The sequence below is a fragment of the Rhamphochromis longiceps genome, linkage group LG14 (assembly GCF_057381845.1).
Source record: "Rhamphochromis longiceps isolate RC_006_pf linkage group LG14, R_longiceps_female_GT1.1, whole genome shotgun sequence".
Classification (NCBI taxonomy): Eukaryota; Metazoa; Chordata; class Actinopteri; order Cichliformes; family Cichlidae; genus Rhamphochromis; species Rhamphochromis longiceps.
In genome coordinates, this window is record NC_140570.1 from 953,510 (window position 1) to 973,902 (window position 20,393).

At 46.3% G+C, this 20,393-nt stretch overlaps 1 protein-coding gene across 23 annotated transcripts in view; it reads left to right on the plus strand.

Moving 5' to 3' along the window:
* phldb1b (pleckstrin homology-like domain, family B, member 1b) overlaps positions 1-20,393 on the plus strand; it is a 116,659-nt gene that overhangs the window by 43,228 nt on the left and 53,038 nt on the right. The gene's annotated exons all lie outside the window — the stretch shown is intronic.

A 20,393-nucleotide genomic window follows, 5' to 3' on the forward strand; every position in this document is an offset into this window, starting at 1 on the left:
TGCTGGCAAATTGCAAAATCCTAAAGAAGTGAAACAAACAGTACTGGCAGGTAAACTGGTTAAGCCCAGGTGTTCCAAACACCTTTGGGACACAGCAGAGGATTGTGAGTCCGCACACAGAGCACCTGCTGTCTCCAGCCTCTCAGTGCTGAGTCCTCACTTCCTCTCCTCCGTGTGAGTTCTGTTTATAGGCGACAAACGCATACACGTCCGGGCTGGCGTGACCAGACCTGTCTGTCTACGGTTACACTGCTATTCCTGGGTGCCAATGTGACCTAACCAGGGCTGTTTACTGGAACACAGTGAGAGTTTCCCTCTCATGCATTCTGCTTATTTTGGGGGCCTCGAGTTCAAACTGAGGACCTTGTTGCAGAGCCATTATTCCCACAGTGTATCCCTGCTGCTCCTCAGCATCTGCCGTCTCTGACCTAATACGTCGACCCCATTGTAAAGAGAGGATGTGGGAGAGCCCTCTGCAAACACTCATCAGGCTGCTGTGTGCTCCCCTAAGCACAGGTCAGTCCTGTGCTGGCAGCAGCTGGCAGCCATACCAGTGTGCTCCTGCATGCTGCTGTTCACACAGTCTCCTCTTTGCTTCTCTCAGTTTCAGTTTGTTCTTAATGTTTATGTAGCTTGGCTCAGTTTCCTTTGGTTTGTATATGAAGCCTTTGAAGGAATAAGTTTCTTTATATTTTTCCAAAAACTAACATCCTTACTTGAACAAATTAAGTGAGCCACACAGCAAACTGTTGCAAAAGGCTCAGTTTCAAGGCTGGATTTGTATGTACAGTTTGAAATAGCAGTGAGAATATGATAAGGTCCTCTGATGGTTGGAGACATAGTTGGTGAGGCGGACCAGGTGGCAACAACCTGTGGGGCTCAAAAATGAAGAGTCGGTCCAGAAACGTCACATGATGATTCCGTTTACTACAGCGGGATCTAAAATACTTTATTCATCCCACATGTGGGAAATTCTTCTATTATAGCAGCTGAAATGATGACGAAATAACTGTATAATCATTGTTGTACAACACGGAAAGTTATGTCAGATAATTCCACTGAAGATGTTCCCACAAAGACAGAAGTCAGGTCCAGTTCAGCGACTGAATAAGTGGAGGTGAGGCATCGATCCTGGACGTGGGTCTCAAACAGATGGTCTCCAGTGGACAGCTTTGGACTGGTAACTGTAACTGTTGGCCATTCCTGTTACAACAAAACAATTTAAACCATTTAATGACAGAAAAGTTCCAGTTTTATCTGCCTGTCTACTTTAGAATAAAAAAGGTCCACAGTGAAAATATAGGACATTTCCTGTGAATGAACAAAAACCTTGTATTTTCTAAGTAGAAGTGACTCTGAGCTGACAGAACCACACGATCCAAGTCCCAAGAGCTATGTTCAGATTTCATTCAGTAGTATTTATACAGTACAATACAGTAGTATTTCTCTATTGTATATAAAAACTGAGAAAACATTTTGCACCTTGAAGTATATGAGGGATTGACTGTGTGGTTCAGCCTCTGTGCACTAACAGAAAGCTGCGTTTCATGGAGCGTTATTATATTTGGCTGTTTGCTCAAAGAAGCAACCAAACCTACGGCCCTGTGAGTACAGCTCCAAGATCAACTCTGGAAACTTGTTATAAAGGGAGAAAACATCCTTAAAGGCTACAGCTGTTTTCTCCTAACAGGGTACATCAGCCATAGCAGATAGATTTATATATAACCCGTGCTACGGCTGCACGAGTGGAGCTCAAACTGCGTATTCAAGTTTCCAGGTGGAAACTTTAAACTAATGCAACAAAGAATACTTTATCAGTGCAGAGCATGCTACTTAAAATAGGAGGCTTTTAATTTAAAGGTTAGCACTCATGGATGCAGTCCATACAGAGTCTGTCTGTGTAAATCAGGTGATGATGACCCACTGGTGTTGCATTTATTTAAGAAAACAAAAATCACAAAAATCCCACTCAGAGTTTAGGCTGCTTTGAGCACCAGTCCACCTCCAGCCACGTGTTGGATTGGGCCTCGTGCCTCTGGGAGCGTGTTTAACAGCGGGGGATTGGCCCAAATTGTCCTGGCATAAAGGAGGGGGGGGGGGGGGGGGGGGGGGTGGCGTGGAGGTGGGGGGAGCGAAGCAGAGAACATCTGTTGGAACAAGCTGTAGCCGGCCTGTGACACGTTATTGTGATGAGCTCCCACTGCAGCAGCTGACCGTGTGCATGATGTGGTCAGCGGATGCTGGGGGGGGTCAGATTGTAGCTGACCCGACACTTAGTGACGTGTATGGATGTGGCTCTGCAGGGCTCTCAGGGAACACCCACATCACCCCACCACAGCGCTCTCACACTGTGGTGCTATTTCAGAGTAGACAGGGGGGCGGAGCCTTCAGCTTTCAGTTGAATTCATAAAAGCTACACGGGGTCCCATTCCCATTTTGCTCTGTTTGTATTCCACATGTTGTCCCAGCAGTGTGGATGCAGTAGGACATCATGTTTTGACTGTTGCGTGTGAATTAGCTGCACAACATAACGGCAGGATCACGGCTCCCTGAGAGCAGCCGCCGTCTCCTGATAGCTCATATCAAGGCGTCTGTCTGATGTCATCGTGCCTCCAACATGCGATCACTTCTTCCAACCTCTCATTTGTTCAGACATTCCCACATGTTTGCTGCCCTCCGCAGCCCCGCTCTCTCTCCATCTCATTCTCTGGTATGCACGTCTGTGTTTGATTGCCCCGGCTCAGCGAAAGGCGGTCATTGATTAACTGGAGCAGGTTTGACTCCTCGGCCTTTGCCGAGGCCGTAAACCATCAGGGTTCCATAGCAACCGCCAGCCTGCCTTTGTCTGCAGCTCCTCTACACATTTCAGTGACGTCTCACTGTGGCGTGGGTACGTGCTCGTGTTTAACGGATTGAAAAGTAGGCGTGTAACATTTCACATCCAAAATGGTTTGTGTTCACGCTTTTTCATCAGAGGGGATGAATGCCAAATATTTCCACACCAGTTTTTTCAGTTTATCGGTCACCTGAGCAAACGGTTCACATTTCACTAGATTAGCTGTTGGTGGGAATTTTAGATCCGTGGTGGTGTCTGTTTTACCCTGAACAGTTCACAGTGACTGACACGTGTTTTTATCCAGAGGGAGTTGGAGACGGAGTTGGACACCTGCAGCTACAGTGCTGCTGGTGTCTTTGGGAGGATCTCTAAAATTAATATGTTGTGTGGCTAATTGACCACATGCAACCAACACGTAACATTCCAGAGTATTTGTAGGTTGCTGTATGTTTGTGTGACACACTCATTTAGTTTGCTGACCATGCCTGTGAGATACAGCTGTTAATCAGCTGGGCAAAAGGCTGTTGAACCTTTATAAAAAGACACCCTAGTACAAGAGTATTCTCCCTGTTTCTTTCCTTTGTGCTCGTTTGGCTGTGGACGAGGGAGTTGCTGTGAACGTGTTTGCATGAGATGAAATATGTTGTTGCAGCTTCTGACAGGCAGGATGGTCCTGAGGGAGCATGTGCCAGGCCAGTGTTAGCAGCGTGTAAATGTATAACAGTGTTTCTTTGTCGTGTGTGTACTCTAACCAAATTTGCAGGCACTTATTCCAGTAGAATGTAAAGCATCCTGTGTCTGACCACCTCTGGGTCCTCTGATGTAATCTTCTGGGAAGACTACTTAAGGCTAAGCTGAGACACTGGAAAGATTTAATGTGGTCACACCAGTGCAAAGAAAAGAGGGAAAAAGAAGCAAACTCAGATATATAAGAGAAGGAATGGAACTGTTCTGATAGGTTGGATGTAGCGGGGCCACTAACCACATCTCCATTTAATGCCACAATACCCTTGAGGCATGATGTGGCATTAACACTGACTGGCCTGAGTGGTCTCAAAGGAATAGTCACAGGGCTTTACAAAGATTACTCTTGGCGGCTCTGGTATTTAGTCAATGGTTTTATTGAATCTTTCTTGATTTTGTTACAAAATTTATAAATTTACATTTATAATAATCCTAATGTATAAAAACAGTTTCTCTGACAGCTTATAGACACTTTAAGGATATTTATTATAAATTCGAAGGATTGTGTTATTTTTACTCCTTCCCAAATACCTTTCTTATTTTTCCCCTTCCTTGCTTCTTGATTGGTTACTGAAAGCATAGCATAGCAGCATAGATCCTCATAGAGACAAATGCACGATGAGAATTAAATCAATATTTTGCTAGTGACAGTGTTGGCAAGAAGGTAAGCTAAGTTAGCTTTCTGCTGTGCTGGGAAGTCAACTTTAGCATTAAAGCTAATGTTACCTAACCTTGGCATTAAAGCTAAAGTTGGCTAACCTTAGCATTAAAGCTAAAGTTGGCTAACCTTAGCATTAAAGCTAAAGTTGGCTAACCTTGGCATTAAAGCTAAAGTTGGTTAACCTTGGCATTAAAGCTAAAGTTGGTTAACCTTGGCATTAAAGCTAAAGTTGGCTAACATTAGCATTAAAAAAATTCAGTTTTATGAAGGAAATTAAAAGCGACGCTCTAATTTGTGAAGGATAAGTTGCTTCGTTTTTGAAATCGAAACTGTTATTTATGGGTAATGTTAGCTAATGCTGGGCATCTGCTAAATCTAACAAATTATAAATGATCTAAAAATACTGTCCTTCATTTCATAGATGGTATTTCATTTGCGAATCATGTTGCTCTGTTTGATAAAGATTGCTGGTCATGTGCTTTTTGAGCTGACTGAGATTATAAATGTATGTGATGTCATCTTGGGCCAATGTTTACCGTTTCTCGTGTGCTCTGTAACCCACTGAAGTGTTGTACAGGTTTGTTAGAGAGTGGGGTTGTAGTCCCGTTGTGGACGGAGCTGATGGTGTTTGCAGTAAGTGTCCTCGCTGCTGAAGTGTAGCCATAATTAAAGCTGATTCAGCACTTTCAAAGCTCCTTCACTGTTGGCTGTTTCTTTGTGACTGTTCTGCAGGGTGCAGAGCACTCACTGTGATGAAGCCAGTGATTATGCAGATTGTCTCTGCAGTGCTGAGGGAGAAATCGTTCTCTGTCCAGGTAATCAATCTCAGTCACTCATGTATGCACACACTTCCAATCGCCCGTCCTTTAACTGGAGGCAGTTGTAATTATGAAAAGTGCCAATGTGTTAGATTTCCCCGGACTGTGTTGGAAGGCTACCTCCCCATTAAAGCGATCTCAGTTTCTACCACAGCTTGTTTTGCTGAGCGTAGCCTTTGGTTGGTTTTTGGAAGAATCCCTGCCTTTCCCAGGTCACAGGGTTCCTCTGAACGAGGGAAAGAAGGAAATACTGCCGCGTTTTTAAAAAAAGCTACGTACTGTGTGTTAGTGCTGCACATGAAGCCAGCCCTCAGCCAAGCCGCTGCTAATGAAGTGTTGGTGACTGACTGATGGAAAGTGAAAGAGAGCTGGGAAGGACGTGGCTCGGTGCTGTGCTGCTATTTACATCAAACACATCTGCATATTTCCTAAAACTGTGAAACCTTTGAAATGGTGCAGCGCAGCCAACATTTCCTGAAGAGGATCAACATCATCAAGGCTTTGCTGAACAGTTTGCTATTTAACCCCAATAATTTGTTTTGCATATGAAACCGGAGGAGTTGTACTTACATCTTATGCCATCAGCTTGTCCTCGGTCACGGTTTCCTTCCACATAAAGCTTTGCAAAAAAACACTTGCAGCAACAAAAACATAATAATCCAGAAACACGCTTTGCCGATCCGATCAGCTGTTCGTAACACTTCCTACATTGGAATAGACGTCAGCGCGAACTATCGCATGTCCACCATTACCTGCCCGAAACCGGAAGTGATGTCATTTTTGCGGAAAATGTAGTTTTTAACCTTTGGGGCCTTATAAGCCGGTACTGGTGTTTTTAAAAGTCATGTTTGACTTCATGCTTCTCTGAATAGTTGCTGGGATGCTTAGAACTCAAATTGCGCTGCTGAAAATAGTTTATTTTGATGCACATGCTGTTTTTTTTGCAAATTTGCATTATAAGATTTATTTTTGTTTTTCCTGCAGAATATAAAAATTGGTGTATCTCAAAAATAAAACTATGAAGACACTCAAAATAAATTTCCTGGTGTTGGAAACTATTTTGTGCAACTTTTTTGTATTTAAAGTTTTGAGGGATAAACCTCTGAAATGTCTCTAAGTAGAAATATATGTAAAAAAACAATTTTCAATTTGTAGTTTATTGCACTTTTTTGCAATTTATGTAGTTACTATGGACTTAATGCATACATATTATTAAACTTTGGGCTATAACAGTTGTATTGATGTTTAGCAACTTGAAATGCTCCCCAAAATGGAACTACAGCATGTAAAAATATGAAGTAAGCTCTGGCGGACTTGGCTCTATGGTGGGTCCTAAAGGGTTAAAGACGCCGTGAAAGAAGGTAGCTGACCATGTGTTGACCGTCCGATTGGGATCTGGGATGCGGGGCCTCCCTGCTGCTGCGGAGCCTGGGGCGGTCTGCTTGCCTCCACCCCGGGGGAAAGGGTAACATCTCCTGGGTCTAGGTGCCGTTTCCCCCTCCAGGGGTGAGGGTACCTGGACCTGGGCTATAGAGTTTGTTTGGGGAGTGTGATTGTGTGTCCATTTATGTCTATCCCTACGTTGGGTGAGTGCTGAGTGTTTGTATATGTGTGCATGAGGGTGGGAATGCATGTTTGTGTCTGTGTGTGCCTGTTTGTCTGTGTCTATATGTCAGGTCGGGTCTTACACTCCACCTCTCTGGGAACTCCCAGGCCCTCCAAGGCCTATCTCCCCTCACCACACTCCATGCCGGTGACTGATGCCCTCAGGGGTCAGTGCGTTGGTGGTTCTTGGTGTCCGGGGCTGGGCGCTCAGGTATGTACCAGCTCACTCCCGGTGACTACTTGGCGGGGCCTGGCGCCTGTTGCTCGGTCAGGCCTCTTCCGGGGCAAAGGGGGCCCTCGGGCCTCCGGCCTCTGGGCCTGTGGCTCGGTTCACTCTGGCACAGCTGGCTGCCGGCAGAGCCGGCGGGCACGCCACTGCAACCCCCTCTGGCTTCTGTTCCATGGCTACTGGGTGACCCCTCGTCTGAGGCTCTCCTCAGCTATTCCCAGGAGGGTGGCACAGATGCCCCTCCGGTGGTCCTCCTTGGGCTCTCGCTCTCTGGGGCCTCTGGATGTCTGGGGCCTGGATCTCCTCCATGCCTGCTTCATGCCCTGGGGGACGGGGCTATGGGTCTCTACACTCTCTAGCAGACCATTACATGGAGAAACTTTTCGAATACAAGTGCGCTGATCCACACAGGTGTGCACACTGGTGTGCACAGACATAAACTACACCTCTATTGGCTGCTATTTCCAAGCACATTGTGCGCTGTTGGTCCTGCTTGCTACACAACAATATTCAATATTTAGAATAGAATAGAATAGAATAGAATTCAACTTTATTGTCATTGCACATGCACAGGTACAGGGCAACGAAATGCAGTTTGCATCCATCCAGAAGTGCTTTAGTGATATAGATATATTACAATATATATTAGCAATAATATAGATATGTAAGTATATTACAGAAATGGGTCTATTATGGTATGTTATAATGTACACGGTATGAAGTATGTTGTGAATATGCTATAACTATAAGTATGTACAGGCTGTAGTGAGTACAAGCTATGTACAGGATATGAACAGGATATAAATATGAAAAACTATACAGAATATGAAATAAATAACTTTACAGAAATCTGAGATATACAGCTATACAGAAATGGGAACTATGCAAGTTGTAAACAGTTGTAGGATTAAAGATTATCGAATGTACAGAATGATTATTTACACAGAGCTATACAGTAGTGCAGTTAAGATAAGTGAGGGTGTAGATAGTTTCTACAGAGGCTGTATAAAGTGCTAGTGGTTGTGAGTGGTGGTTCAGTCCATGTTATTATTGTGTGTTTGAGGGTACAGTTGTCCATTGTGGGTGTGTGTATGTTCAGTCCATATGTTAACGTGGGTCAGATGTCAGGAGGCAGAGTTCAGGAGTCTGACAGCTGTGGGGAAGAAGCTGTTCCGGTACCTGGTGGTCTTAGTCCGGAGGCTCCTGTAGCGCCTCCCAGAGGGCAGGATGGTGAAGAGTCCATGTGATGGGTGACTGGGGTCTTTGATGATTTTCCCAGCCCTTTTCAGACACCGCTTCCTGTAGATGTCTTTTATGGCAGGAAGTGGTGCTCCGGCGATGCGCTGGGCAGTTTTCACGACCCTCTGCAACGCCTTCCGGTCCGAGGCAGAGCAGTTCCCGTACCAGACTGTTATACAGTTGGTCAGGATGCTCTCGATGGTGCAACGATAGAAGTTCACCAGGATGTCTGAGGACAGGTGGTTCTTCCTCAGAGTCCTCAAGAAGAAGAGGCGCTGATGAGCCTTCTTGACCAGCTTGGAGCAGTTGGTCGTCCAGGTGAGATCCTCGGAGATGTGGACTCCCAGGAACTTGAAGCTGCTCACACGCTCCACAGCCGTCCCCTTAATGTGGATGGGTGGATGTGGGTCAGCATTCCTCCTGTAGTCCACGATGAGCTCCTTGGTCTTCTCGGTGTTAAGCAGCAGGTTGTTTGTGTCGCACCACTCAGCCAGACGATCCACCTCCTCCCTGTAGGCGGCCTCATCGTTGTCACCGATGAGGCCAATCACCGTGGTGTCATCTGCAAACTTAATGATGGTGTTGGAACCATCAGCAGGTCTGCAGTCGTGGGTGAAGAGGGAGTAGAGGAAAGGGCTCATCACACAGCCTTGTGGTACACCGGTGTTCATTGTGATGGTAGATGAGCAGTGGTTATCCAGCCGGACATGTTGGGGGCGGTTGGTCAGGAAGTCCAGTAACCATTTGCAGATGAGGGAACTGATGCCCAGTCTGTCAGTTTCCTGATGAGTTGTGAGGGGTGGATTGTATTGAATGCTGAACTGAAGTCTATAAACAGCATTCTGGCGTAGGTGTTGTTGTTGTCCAGGTGTGAGAGGACAGAGTGCAGTGCGATGGAGACTGCATCCTCTGTGCTCCTGTTCTGGCGGTATGCGAATTGGTGGGGGTCCAGGGTGGGGGGGAGACAGGATTTGAAGTGTGCTAGGACCAGCTGCTCTAAGCACTTAGTGATGATGGGGGTGAGTGCTACTGGGCGGTAGTCATTGAGGCAAGATGGGTTGGAGTTTTTGGGTATCGGGACGATGGAGGTGGATTTGAAGCAGGCCGGTACCACAGCGTGGGCCAAGGACAGATTGAATATGTCTGTGAGCACTCCTGCAAGCTCCCCAGAACACGCTCTGAGAACACGCCCGGGGATGCCATCGGGACCTGCAGCCTTGTGGACATTGATCCTGCTCAGCACCGCTCCTACATCGGTGGGGGAGAGAGTCAGAGGTTGGTGGTCTGGCGTCACGTCTGCTTTGGTTGTGGTTGTGGGGTTCCCTCGCTCAAAACGAGCATAAAAGTTGTTGAGCTCGTTGAGGAAGGAGACATCAGAGGATGCGGGGGAGGGTTTGGTGGTCCTGTAGTCTGTAATGGTCTGGAGTCCTTGCCACATGCGTCGGGGGTTGGAGTTGGAGAAGTGTTCTTCTACCTTCTTTTTGTAATGGTGTTTGGCTTTTTTGATGCCCTTCTTTAGATTAGCCCTGGCTGTGCTGTAGGCGTGTGCATCTCCTGACCTAAAGGTGGTGTTGCGGGCCTTCAGGAGGAGACGAACATCCCGGTTCATCCAAGGCTTCTGGTTGGGGTACATGGTGATCCGTTTCTGGGTGGTGACACTGTCTGTGGTTTTGGAGATGTAATCCAGTACAGATGAGGCGTACTGGTCCAGGTCTGTGTGGGTGAACATATTCCAGTCTGTGTTTTTAAATCTGTCCTGGAGCACTGCGTCTGTCCCCTCTGGCCACACTTTAATTGTCCTCACAGCAGGTTTCACACGTTGGATGAGTGGTGAATACCGTGGTGTGAGGAACAGGGAGAGATGGTCCGATTGTCCAATGTGGGGGAGGGGTGTGGCTTTGTAGGCTCCAGCCAGGTTGGAATACACATGGTCTAAAGTCTTGTCTCCTCTGGTGTGGCAGGAGACATGTTGGTGGAATCTGGGGAGGACTGTCTTTAAGTTGGTGTGGTTGAAGTCGGCAGCAACAATAAAAGCAGCCTCGGGGTGTTTATTCTGGTGTTTGTTAATGGCTGCAGAAAGTTCTTTCATGGCCAACCTAGCATTAGCGTCGGGGGGTATATACACGGCAGTGAGTATGATCGAAGTGAGTTCTCTGGGGAGATAATAAGGTCTGCATTTGACCATTAAAAACTCCGCATTAGGTGAGCAGTGACTCTCAGTAGTAGTGGAGTTCATGCACCAAGCATTGTTAATATAAATGCACAAACCTCCACCTCTGGTCTTGCCGGAGTCATCTGCTAGCCTGTCGGCTCGGTGTGTGTGGCGTCCTGCTAACTCGATAGCATTGTCCGGACAGCTTTTGTTCAGCCATGTTTCGGTGAAAAACATGACATTTGAGTCCATAATCCGTCTGTTGTTAGTGATGGAGAGCCGTATCTCATCCATTTTGTTTGCCAGAGAACGGACATTGGCGAGGAAAATACTGGGTAAAGGCAGCCGGTGTGGTGTTTTAGTATTTACTGCTGTTTACACTTAGCCAGATTAACCTGATGGTGTTGTGTTTAGTATGTTGCTCTGTTTATTTGCTTGTTTTCTCTTCTTTCTCTTTTTAAGTGCCCTTTCTCACTGTCCCTCTTCCCTCCTGTTTTTCTTTTCCTTCATCTTTCTTTCCTATCACCTTTCCTATCCCTCAGTCATGTCTGTCCCGTCTGTAACAACTGAAAATAAAATAAAATAAATAATAACAACAAAGGTCGATCAAATGGACCAATACGGCAAGGCCATGATGATCCATTTGGCAAAGTAAATCCATTGGGTCTCCTTGTTGGTTTTCAGACAACAATTCTGACGGCTAAAGAACCAAATGGGACAGGCAAAGAAAAAGAAAAACACATATACAAACAAACAGGACACAGAACAGAAACATACATTTTTTACATATTTACATCATGGACAATAGTTACCAAAAACAGAGTACTGTACAGCAATTAAAATTAAATAAAATGAAATACAGATAAGAGGCAAACCCAGGTTGATAAAATAGATGTGCCTAAACTGGGAATCACTGGGTGAATGTGAAAGTTTCACAGGTCGATTATTAGCCACTCCTCTGATGGACAATGCTGTCATGTTTCTTATCCTGCACAGAGTCAGAGCTTCCAGTGCATTCAGCATGACAGCCCACTCCCACAGTGGGACAAGCCTGCCACTGTTTCTGAACGCTCATCTATGAACTGTGTGATCTCTGTCGGGCTGATCCTGGGCAGCCTCTCACACACACAGACTCACAGACACAGACGCACAGACACAGACGCACAGACACAGACGCACACACACAGACGCACACACACAGACGCACAGACACAGACGCGCACACAGACGTACGCACGCACACACAGACACACGCACACACAGACGCACACACACAGACGCACAGACACACGCGCACACAGACGTGCGCACACAGACGTACGCACACAGACACACGCACACACAGACGCACGCACACACAGACTCACAGACACAGACACACGCGCACGCACACACACAGACGCGCGCACACAGACGTACGCACACACAGACGCATGCACGCACACACAGACGCACGCACACACAGACTCACAGACACAGACGCACGCACACACACACAGACACACAGACGCACACACAGACACGCACGGACACACGCAGACAGACAGACGCGCACACACACAGTCAATGCCAGCAGAGGTTAGTGCTGAGAGACTGAGGAGGAGAAACATGTCCTCTTGTCCATCACACTCCAGCAGCCTCTGCATCACCGTGTCCATCACCGTGTCCCGTATGTCCACATGTCCACGGGACAGCCCCACACTGGTGGGATTTATTCACAGTCTGTGGCAGTTAGTGGTCTCACAGGCATGTGTGCAGCCTGTCCGGGTGTCGTCCATGACAAACCAGTGAGCTGTCCTTTACATCCTGTAAAGTTGGCTTCCTCTCAGCCTGAGCTGGGCGTGGATGTGTGGAGGTCTCCATATCGCAGTGGTGGCACTCAGAGTCCTGGACTGAGCAAAGATGGAGCTAGAAGTACAACTGCAGCCTTAGCAGAACTTGTTCTGGACATGAACTGGTGACCATTAGAATTCAAATCCAGTGAAATCATTTTCCAAAACGTGCTGAGGTAAAAGTCTCCTGATGGGCAGTGAGGCTCGCTTTGAACAGGAATGTGGTTTTTGGAGTTTAGACTAACAGTGACGCCATGTTTCATGGACCAACTGTTATAGCTGATTACAAACACCAAACCCTGACAGCTATAAAAGATTAATTCCACTCTGCACATCTGCTGTCCTAATGTCAACTTCACAGTAAGAAAAAGACGTTGAATATCAGTTGTCCTGTATAAAACGGGCCTTTGTGGCATGACGATGCCCTTTAACACAACAGCTTCACTTATGATTGAGTTAGTGAAATTGTGTCGCCCTACATGTTATTGATATTTTTGCTTATTTGATCAGAATCAGAAACTTTATTGTCATTGTCACGAGAACAACGAAATGAAGAATGGTCCCCGATCATTGCATCATCCCTAGCAATATCAAAATATAAATAAAACAATAAAATTCAATAAATAAAATAGATAGAATACTTAAAATACTAATAAGATATAACAGTAAAACATTCACATACATTCCCACACACATGCTTCAGACCGTGCATAGATTAACACAAGAGTGGCGTGATGGACATTTTTTTGTAGTATTCAGATGTGTTATTGCAGTTGGATAACAGCTGTGTTTGAGTCTATTAGTCCTTGCTCTGATTGCCCTGTACCGTCTGCCTGAGGGCAACAGTTCGAACAGGGAGTGGCCAGGATGTGAGGTGTCTTTTATGATGTTTTGGGCCTTTTTAAAACAGTGGGCATTGTGTAGAACTTCCAGTGTGGGGAGAGGGCAGCCAGTGATCTTTTGGGCGGTGTTAATGATCCCTTGGAGTGCTTTCCTCTGAGCCCTGTGCAGCTAGTGTACCAGATGCATATGCAGTAAGTTAGAACACTCTCAATGGTGGCTCTGTAGAAGGACACCAGCAGTCTCTGTATGATGTTATTCCTCCTGAGAAGGAAGTACAGTCTCTGTTGGGCCTTTTTCAGCAGCTCGGAGGTGTTCACACTCCAGGAAAGGTTCTCCTCTATATTGACTCCCAGGAAGCGGAAGCTTGCCACCCTTTCTACACAGTCCCCATTTATGAATAGTGGTTGGATCTCTGCCTTTTTCCTTCTGAAGTCTATTATGAGTTCTTTGGTTTTTGAAGTGTTGAGGAGGAGGTTATTGGCCTTACACCATGACGTCAGCTGCTCCACCTCGTCTCTGTACGTAGACTCGTCTCCCTTGGAAATGAGCCCCACCACTGTGGTGTCATCTGCAAATTTCACAAAGATGTTGCTGTGGTGGATCACAGTGGTTAGAGCATTCAAACTGGAATCACATATTTTGGGTATTTTTGTCTGCTGTGTGCTGAGCTAGCTAAGATGCTCAAACAGTTTGTCACTAACAGGTTGTCGTTCTGAGATTACGTGCTACTAGAGCTGCACAGTTTATCAAAGTTGAATCTTAATCACAATTTTGTATTTTAACAGTTAAATAAGCTGTTTGAGTGACAGTTAAATGAAAGCCATGCTATTAAAAACACAAAGTCAGAGTAAATCTCACACTGTCAGACGTACATAAGCAGCAGGCGAGGAGCTTACACCCTAAAGCGAGAATCATCCTTAATAACTGCACAACTAATTCAGCTGGCTCACACCACAAACTGCAGTGAGACTAATGCATTAAGGCCAAGAACAACAAAGCAGTGGCTGCTAATGTGAATCATCCAGCATGAACTCAGGCATAAACCTGACTCTGTACATCGTATCTCACAAAGACACACTGTAATCACTAATGTGGCCACATTCCATTTAGCCACAGATGTTTGCCCATGAAACACAGTGAGTAATAAAGGCCTCATGATGACGGTAAACATACTACACAAAAGATATGTTATCACCTCCAAAGTGGCCAAACCAGCAAAATGTGGCAGTGGGACAAACAGAGGTCTGTGACAGCCGTCGAGTCCTCTGCTATTAGTTCTGTTCACATCTGACATAAAGGTGAAACACTTCAATATTCATTTCTAAAGATAAATCAGCACATCGAAACTGAATAAAGCTGAAACTGGTGCCCTGTTGGTTTCAGTAAGTGTTGATTTAGCATTTGCTAATTAGCATAGCCAAGGCTCGGAAAATGCTAATACCTTATGTTTTCTAGCTTAGATATTTTCCATGTCCAATCCAATAGCTAACCACCAAAATACAGCACACTAGCACATATTTAATACTGATTAAATTCTAAGAGCAGGACTGTATAAGCAGTAAGTATGTTAAAGAAATGTTGTTATTGCAGCTAGCTGTTAGCCTCAGTCGTCACTGTTGTTCCAATCAACACAGAACTCCTGCGTGAAAACGAGGCCGCAGAGGCATCACCAAACCCTTGTAGGCTCAGAGTGAGTGATGACTGTGTCACCACAGTGTCAGATACATGCCTCTTCAAGCTACATTGTTTTAACCAGGAGCTTCCTAAATGCCTAAGTTGATGTTCACCAGGGAGATCATGTTCGTGCAAGTCAGAGGAAGGGGTGTGATTCAGTGAAAGTGGACAGAATCCAGAGGACACAGCAGGGAGGCAGAAAAGTCGGATAAGCGCTGAAGTTGTGGAGCGCGTGAAGGCATGGAGGCTCAGCCGACGTGGCTCTGAGGGCCGCACCAGCAGCGTACCGACGGCTGCTTTTAAACGTCCTTTTCAGCGAGTTCTTGTGTTTCCTCGTTCGTGACTAGACTGAGGGTGCACTCATTATCCTGCAAATACTGAACTGTGCAAAATACCAAAACTATGCAGAGGACGGTGTTGTAACACTGGTGGAAACAGAGACGGGTGGCAGAAATAAATACTAATGTGAATCAGCACAGTTCTGCTCTTGGACTGCTAATCCACCCCCACTGCTGCTGTTCCACCTCAGACACTTCACACCTCCTCTATTCACCCTGCTCACTCCCCCCCACCCCCAACAACAGCATCCAATACACACTCAACACAAGGCTCCAGCCTGTCTCTCTCAACCACCCAGGTTAGGAGGGAACTGAGGAGGATTAATGGCAAGAAGGCAGCGGGCCCAGATGGCATCAGCTCGAGGGTCGTCAGGTCCTGCGCGGACCAACTGTGTGGGGTGATGGAGCACCTCTTCAACCTGAGCCTGAGGTTGGGAAGAGTCCCACAGCTCTGGAAAACCTCCTGTGTTGTACCAGTGCCAAAGACTTCACGCCCCAAGGACCTCAACAGCTACAGGCCGGTGGCTCTGACATCCCACCTGATGAAGACCCTGGAGCGGTTGGTCCTGGCTCAGCTTCGGCGCCTAATAAGCTCATCACTGGACCCACTTCAGTTTGCCTACCAGCCTGGCATTGGAGCGGATGATGCCGTCATTCACCTCCTACATCGTTCCCTCGCTCACCTGGAGACCGCTGGAAGCACTGTGAGAATCATGTTCTTTGATTTCTCCAGTGCCTTCAACACCATTCTTCCCTCGGTTCTAAAGGACAAGCTGGTGAACTCTGGAGTGGACCATCACCTCACTACCTGGATCCTGGACTACCTCACCGACCGACCACAGTATGTGAGGACTCAGGGCTGTGTGTCGGACAGGGTCGTCTGCAGTACGGGGGCCCCACAGGGAACGGTTCTGGCTCCGTTCCTCTTCACCATCTACACTGCAGACTTCTCCCACAATTCCACCCAGTGCTTCCTGCAGAAGTTCTCTGATGACTCTGCAATAGTCGGCCTCATCACTGATGGGGACGACAAGGAGTACAGAGGACTGACTCAAGACTTTGTGGACTGGTGCCAGCTGAACTACCTCCAGATCAACGCCAGTAAAACCAAGGAGCTGGTGGTAGACTTCCGCAGGCACAAGCATTCTCCACTGCAACCACTGAACATCCAAGGTATGGACATTAAGGCTGTGGACAGCTACAGGTACCTTGGTGTTCATCTGAACAATAGACTGGACTGGACTCATAACTCAGACGCCCTCTACAGGAAAGGGCAGAGCAGGCTGTACCTGCTGCGGAGACTCAGGTCGTTTGGAGTGGAGGGCCCACTCCTGAAGACCTTCTATGACTCTGTGGTGGCTTCTGCTATCTTTTATGGTGTGGTCTGCTGGGGCGGCAGCATCTCTACTGGGGACAGGAAGAGACTGAACAGGGTGATCCGAAGGGCCAGCTCTGTTCTAGGATGCCCTCTGGACCCAGTGGAGGTGGTGAGTGACAGGAGAACGGCGGCTAAGCTGTCATCCCTGATGGACAACATCTCCCACCCCATGCAGCAGACTGTGACAGCACTGAGCAGCTCCTTCAGTGGGAGACTGCGGCACCCACGGTGTGGGACGGAGAGATTTCGCAGGTCTTTCCTCCCCACTGCTGTCAGACTCCATAATAAAGACTTTAACTGATCAAGCACACACATCCATACATATGCAATAATACTAAGTGCAATAATCCTTTCTGTCATCGTTGTGTTTTTACTCAGTTGTATATAGTATTTGTATTTGTATTCTATTTTGATCTTATTGTATATTTTTATTCTATTTTATTCTACTGTATATAGTATTTTATTTTATTCTATTCTGTACAGTTGTGTACTGTATTTATTCTTATTGTATTCTAATTTTTGCCTCATAACTTTTGCACTGTCCACTTCCTGCTGTGACAAAACAAATTTCCCACGTGTGGGACTAATAAAGGTTATCTTATTTTATAGCACTAATATAAATATCATTATTAGCATTTAGCATCAACACGTTATTTTACAGTACAGGAATCATTTTTATTACAGGGACGATGCTTTCTATGTTTTTACATTGAAATTTAGTGTGTAAACGATTAGAGTATAACTGGTACTATTCATGCTGCAGTAGTTAAACAGGGATCTTCTGCCAAACAGCAACCTCCTGCAGTTCCTTTAATGGCCACTAGAGGCGGGTCCATAACCAGCAGCTAACAAAGCTTGCTGCGTTAGCTGCTAGCTTAGCACTCCACCTTGCCATTCAAATGTGGCTGCTTCTGACGTTACAGTATTATTTCATGTAAAACATGAATGTTGACTTGACCACAGCATATACATCTATGCTTCTGCCATGTTCGAGTGGCTTACAGCCAGACTTTAATAGTTGTTACCAGCCTATGACATGCAAACGAGAAAAAGAGAAGTAAATGTATTCTAGGGCTGTAGCTGAAGGTTGGTGGTTCGATCCCCGTCTGCTCTAGTCTACATGCCAAATATCTTGGACAAGATGCTAACCCCAAGTTCCTCTGCGATGCGTCCATCAGAGTATGAATATTAGAAGCACTTGCATAGACAGTTGTAGAAGCGTGCTGTGTAAGAAGCAGTCCATGCACCGTTCTACACAGGTTGTTGTTTTTTGCAGTGGCATTGACCCCTCTGTGCTAAGCTCATGTTAGCAGCAGTCTGCACCTGTTTTCCATCAGGCCTCACCCACGGCTCAGGATGTAATCAGGTGTTTTTCCCCAGGCTGTCAGCGTGTGTGTCTCTCCATAATAAAAGGCCAATCTGGCTCTGTCGTCCATCACAGCAGCATTTCCTGTTTTTACCTCAGGCCTCACAACGACAGGCAGGGATCTTATCTCCGGCTGGCCTGGAAGACCTTTCCCTCGTCATGTCAGCAGGACATAATGATGCCGTATTGAGAAAACCATAAACGTGCGACTGCTGATCTGTTATCGGGCTCATGGCACATGAAGGAGCTGAATGAGTTCTGTGAATGATGTACTCTGATGTTCAAACCAGATAGGTGGATGTGATTGATATCACCACACAGAGCTGGGGAGTGTGTGGCGCTGGTTCCATCTGAGTGAAACGCTGCATCACACTGTAGCAGACACATTCACCCGAACACAGGACGGCTCTGAGTTTGATGGACAAAGTCAAACAACCATTGCTGCACATTTTTACTCTGACAATGGAAATCTGTGTAAATGCATTAGACAGGCACCTGTTAGTCCTGAGCCACCTGGGAGCTGCAGAGTTCAGCAGGACTAGTGTTCGTTCAGTCTTTTCTAACACAGCATTTCACACATTAACTTGTGCAACAAGTGTCTCCTGGAGAAGAGTCCATTTGGTGATGGACGTCCTTTATAAGGCAGGACGCGGACCCCAGCCAGAACCTGCAGCAGGTTCAACTAATTCCAGTACAACCATTAAAAAGTGAGTGTGAGAGCAACACTGAGCTCTCACCAGGACACGGAGGTACCGCTGTGTTTAAAGCTTATTGGACTGCACTGTGATTCATACATTTTGTGACCGGCCCGTTAGCTTGTAGCGTGTTGCAGCTAGAATATAGCTGCTCAGGGCAATGGATGTGAATTTTGTGAAGTTTTCTTTATAGAATTATTCTGACCAGACTTTGTTTATCGTGGATCTGCTGAAACGGCATTTTATCATCTTATCTCTTTAATTGGACGTAGCTCCTGCAGAAACAGGATGTCAGGCAGAGGCAGATCAGATTGTTCTGCTGTGTAAACCGATGTGACGAGAAGTCAGACGTTTTGAAGTTGGGAACTATTTAGATATATTTTGAATCTTTGTAGTTCCGATGTGCCTTCCTGCTTCCCAGAAAGCAGAGAAACCGTCCTGACAGTTTGTACAGATGTGTCTCCTGAACTTGGACATGTCTCAGATCTTTTCTGTACTTTGTTTTCTGCAGTCTTCATCCAGCTATATCAGGTTTAAGTGTCATCAGTGGCCCGTTTGCACCGTGCCAGAGGACGGTGTGCCCTCTGCCCTGTGTGGATGATGGTTGAGTCAGCACAGCGTCTGTGAGCTCGTTCCTGATGCTGTCAGAACAACTCGGACGCCTCGTGTTCACCTTACTTACGTCTGTGTTGGCGATTCAAACGGTCATGTGCGCTCTGTGCTCAGACTGGATGCTGCTATGAGATGCATCAGCAGTTTCTCAGGGATAGTTTGTTTCCAGTCTCTGTGAGTGTTACGATGCTGCTCACGTCTGTATGTGAAATATTAGGAATGAGTCGGGCTGTGGTGGAAAGTCGCAGCATATTTATTAGTACACACACAGATATGCTTACTGTTTGTACTACTTTGTTCCTGTACTTCACTGCATGTCAAAGGAAATATATTTGAGGAAAATGTTGTTTACTTTTTAAATTTAGATTGGTGTTTATGTTCTACTCTGAGCCCCTCCCTGATGGCTGAACTTCTCACCCTATCTCTAAGGGAGAGGCCAGCCAGCCTTCGGAGGAAGCTCATTTCTGCCGCTTGTATCCGCGATCTCGTTCTTTCGGTCACTACCCACAGCTCGTGGCCATAGGTGAGGGTAGGGACGTAGATCGACCGGTAAATTGAGAGCTTCGCTTTTACTTCGCTGCTCCTCCACATCGAAAGGAGCCAGCTGAGGTGGTTCGGGCATCTGACAAGGATGCCCCCTGGGCGCGGTGTTCCAGCCATGTCCCACCGGGAGGAGGCCCCGGGGCAGACCCAGGACACGCTGGAGAGATTATATCTCTCGGCTGGCCTGGGAACGCCTTGGTGTTCCCCCGGACAAGCTGGAGGAGGTGGCTGGGGAGAGGGAGGTCTGGGCCTCTTTGCTTAGGCTGCTGCCCGGCCTCGGATAAAGTGGATGAAGATGGATGGATGATGGATGGTTTTTATGTTACCTAAGGAATTTGACACTTTAGCCTAGCTTAGCATAAAGACTGTAAATGTGGAATAAAACTATGCTGGCTCTTCCTAAATGGTTAGCAGTCCACTTCATTCCTGTAATGTTCATGTCTTAAATAAGACAGGAAACAGTCAGAAACTAAAAGTTGTTGGTTAGTGTGGGGAAGTGAGTATTTCTGCTAATGAATTGCTAAGCTAGCTCTTTATAGTCTTTAAATGAAGATTTGGTACTTGTTTTTGAGCTTTAGCATCATATTAGCACACACATTAAAGCCTTAGTGCCATCTACTGAATGGTAGTGATGCCTTTGTTCCCAAACAAACAGCAAACCTCTTGCTTTTTTTGTCCCGGTCGCACTAAGCATGTGTGGCTGTGCTGAGCGTTTTCCTCTCATAGCTGGACCAGGAGTTCTTTATTAGCAGTTTATACATCAGAAACTGTTCAATAAAAGACATTTTTGGAGAGTTTTCAGAGATATTGCAGACAAACATTGGTTGT